The following is a 4,375-nucleotide window of genomic DNA, read 5'->3' as shown; positions in this document are numbered from 1 at the left end:
TGGCCCCCTGTCCCCACCGCTCAGCAGCAGGAAGCACTGTGCATGTAGCGACTCGCCTCTCGGAGCTGTACCCCATGACAACCACTGGGAATATCATGTAAACCAATCTGACCCGGCCGCCAGGCCTATCAGTCCCTCAGAGATGTGTCAACCACTCTTGAGAAACCTTGTGCCATTTCTCCCTCGGTCCCAAGAGCAAGGAGCCAGGCTGTGCAGTGGTCTTAGTGGCAGCTTTGTGGGTGAGGCTTTTTTCCCATGGCCAATCACAGTGAACAACTGGATCAGAATGTGGGCTGGGAAGAGGCCACTGTGAACTGAGTTCCCTCAGACCAGCACACCCCCTGCTCCATACTCACCCGCCTCTGTCCCTCCTGGAGTCTTAAATCAGTTTATTTAGGCTAAGTCTTACTCCTGTAAAGAGGTCTCCCTCCTTTGAGGACATCACTCTTGGAAGCATGCAGAGCAGGAGACGTGAGCCCTGTGCAGTCATGGCTCATGTTACAGCCAGGGAAAGCACCCGGGAGCGGATGATTCACCTGAAGTCATTCCCCAACTCACTCTTGTTCAAGTCTGTATGACCCGCTGCAAGACCATATTTGCTTACACTTCTAAGAGTCAAAAAAAGCTTATGATTGACCAGTGGCATTCTGTTCTCCTGGGAATATTGGAATTCTCAGACCCCAGGTATCCAGAGAGGGTTTCCCACCAGAGAGTAGAAGCATCTGTACAAAGCCCGCTGGCTGACGGAGGAGACGGGCATCTCGTACTCTTGAAAGACTGCTCCGAGATACGCGCTCACCTTCCACCTCAGAACTGCTGCACCTCCCCGGGGGCTGCCTTGCTCTGCTGCCAAAAACAAAGCCTGGTTTTCTTCGATCCTCTGGTCTGTTTTTTGACTTGGTTTTTGGTTTTTGTTTTTTTGGTGTGGTTTTTTTTTTTTTTTTTTTTTTTTTCCAGTACCAGCCTGTTTTCTCTCGGGAGCTTTGTAGTATAATTTCAAGTCAGGGTCTGTGATGCCCCCTACCTTCCCTTTGTTGCCCAGCATTGCTTTTCCTATCCAAGTCTCTTCTGGTTCCAGATGAATTTTAGGAATGTTTTCTCTAATTCTGTGAGATATGCTGTGGGAATTCTGATCGGGACTGCATTAACTCTGCATAACAATTTCTGGAGTACGGCCATTTGCACAAGAGCTGGTAGGGCTGTGGGAAAAAATGGGCCCTTCTCTGCTGTTGGTGGGAGTATAGACTAGTGAAACCACTGTGACAATCAGTGTGGAGAGTCCTCCAAAAACCAGGACTAGAGCTATTCCCTTTGTTGGTATCTCCTCAAGAGAACTAAAAAGGTCACAGCACACTAACACATGTGCACTCACAGTAATAGCTGATTCTGGGAAACAATTCAAATGCTCACCACCCAGTGAATGCTGCAAAAAGATGTATTGTTTTTTTACAACAGAGTACTACTCAGCCATAACAAAAGGCAAACTTAAGACATTTATGCATTCATAACTGGACGCACCTTGAGAACAGACTGTATGTGAAATAAACTGAGCACATGCATGTAAAGACCGCGTGGTCTCTCTGGCGTGAGAAACTGAGAGTGTAAGTAAGAACTATATGTATAATAGATGTTCTGAAATATGAAGAAATAGTTCAGAAGGAAAGGGGAACTTGGGAGGGGATGGAAGAAAGGAAAGAAAAAAATGAGAAAAGGAGGAAAAAATGGAACCAAAGCTTTGTAAATAAGGAGGGGAAGTGGGAATGAGGAGAAAGAAGAACCAAGATGTGTCATGCGCAGGTTCGAATTCCCTGTGATAAATGTGATCGATGTGCATATCTAAATTGTACCAAAAACTTCATAACTAAAAAAAAAAAAAAAAATCAAAAGCCTGGGCCTCGACTCCGCAGTGCCTTGCCGTTGCTGCCACCTGATGGCGGGAGGTGGCAGCACAGCACGAGGAGCGACCCGGCGGACCGCAGGCCACCTCCGGGCCGGGCAGGCGGGAGCCGAGGGGCGCACGAGTCCCGCAGCGGGCCTCGCGGGGTGCAGCGGCGTTTCCTTCCAGAAGATTCTGTCGCGGGGGCCGTCGTCCCCCGGGCCACCGCGAGTCCCAGTCAGTTTCTGTTCTCCTGGGCGGTGGCCGGACTCTCCACCCTTTGGCCCGTGACTGCTTCCTTCGTCTCCGAGCTTCCTGCCTCGGTTTCTCCAGACAGAGCGGTTTCCCTCCGCCCGGAGCGTTTCTGTTCTCCAGGCCGCGGAGGACACGCTAGCTGCGGGCTGCGCTGACACGCGGTGTCGCGTGCGCTGCCAGGCGACGGCCGGGGTGGCCTGCGGTGGCGACGCGGATCCCCGGGAGGCAGGCGCGGCCCACGCGTCCTCTAACCCGTAAAAGGAGCTGCTAGGGTTTTGTGCTGAAAAAGAGCAGGACCACACATGTTGGACCGTGACAAGGCAGCGTTTTAGGTCCTGGTCCGCTTCTGGATAAGGAGAAAATGGACTAAACCCACAGATTTTTAACTCAACGTAAAGTTAAATTTTTATGTTAAAAATGACAGGTAATGCTTCAAATTATAAGATGAAATTAAGGTAACTCATTAAAAGATTATTAATTATTAATAGCATTTGGTTGTATGCTCTTCCAAAAAAAGACACTCCCAGGTTACACTAATAGTAAGTTTAGTTACAAAGTATTCTGAGTAAAAATGTCCCAAGAAGTTAAAAGCAAAACCAAAGATTTGGGACTGTTAATCTGAGATAAATGCTAGCAAACCAGGAACACACAGCACCCAAGTACCTACACGTATGTCAAAGTAGCTTTGAAATACTGAAATCAAGAATCAGTATAATATTGAGGACAAATTCCTAAGTCTATACCTATGACAAGTGATTCTAAGACATTTCTCCCCAAAATTTATGAAGCAGACTGATAATTAAAGTGGAAGTGGGTTTTGAACAAAATAACACATTTGATCTAACACTGTCCAAGCCCACATCAGTATAAAAACTGGTCACATGGTGGTTATAAAATGCTGCGCAAATTCCAAATAATGGGGCTATGCGGTTACGCGCCGTGACCACAGTGCCAAGAATGAGTCTACAAATCAAAAGATTCAAAGTGTGGTTCCCAAAAGCTTACGTTTTATTGATTTATTTTTATTTTTATTTTTTGGTGGATCTGGGGATTGAACTCAGGCCCTTGCGCTTGCCAGGGAAACACTTATTCTATTGAGCCATCTCCCTGGCCCAAGCTTACGTTTTATTAAGCTCTCAAGACGCTAAGCCTCTGTCCAATTGGAAGAACCCCAAAAGCCGCAGCCCCTTCCCTGCGCTCCCAGGATTCCCACGGCCTGCTCTCTCCGCTTTGGGGAGCAGGTTTGAGTGTCCTCTTCCAAGAGTGCTTTTAGTTCTGCTGTCCTGGTTGTTTGATGCACTGAATCAATTCAAGATGTTTACCTTTCCCAGTCACTTGCCTTCAGGGAGAAGCCAGAGGTCATTTCAGTAATTTGGCCACTAGGTAGAAATTAAGATTCCCCAGGCGCCTAGAGGGCATCTGCTGCACACCCTGCGGGTGAGCAACTGATAAAGACCAGGTTCACGTGCTCCCGAAAGAAACTACAAATTGTGCGCACTTTCCTCGTGGTTCCATGTAAATAGCAACATAGTGTTTTTATAAGTAGATTCTTTGGGCTGTGATATTGTAAGGGCTGAATTAGAAACTTGCTCAAAGAGCTTGCTTGCTTGGTTGGTTGGTTGGTTGGTTTGTTTGTTTGTTTGTTTGTTTGTTTGTTTTGGCCGAACTGGGGATTGAATTCAGGCTCTTGTGCTTGCCAGGCAAGTGCGTGTTCTCCTGAGCTATCTCCCCAGCGCCGCTGCTTGGTTTTCCTATTGGGTGCAGCCTTAATAACAGAACATAATTTGTGTCTTCTGTTCATGCTTATAACGTTATTTATTAAATATCTAATGAGTACGAGCTTGTACTCTAGGAACTTTAGATATGTTTCCAAAATATAAAAAGGATACAGTCTTCATAACTCTGAGAAATTGTAAGCGGCACTGGTATTTTCCTTGAAAAGTCCAAAGAATGGTATCTGTTCAACAGTGTAGTATCTGTCACCTTAGCTTTTACCCCGCTGCTAAAGAATGCTGTAGATTCTTCATTTGGTATTTGAATAATTCTCTTCATTTCGTGCTATAAACATTGCATTTGCGGAAGATGAAAGCCTTGCATGCAGAGTTTTTCTTCCAACTCACAGGGTGCCGGGGTAGCAGGAGTGCCGCCTGCTGCCGCCGGCTGCTCGGGAACCAGGGCCACCACGAGGTCAGCGCCTGGCTGCTGAGCGCACGCCGAGCTCGGTCTGCACCGGGCTGACGCCAA

The sequence above is a fragment of the Octodon degus genome, unplaced genomic scaffold (assembly GCF_000260255.1).
Source record: "Octodon degus isolate 3935 unplaced genomic scaffold, OctDeg1.0 scaffold00148, whole genome shotgun sequence".
Lineage (NCBI taxonomy): Eukaryota > Metazoa > Chordata > Mammalia > Rodentia > Octodontidae > Octodon > Octodon degus.
This window is presented reverse-complemented; position numbering follows the sequence as displayed.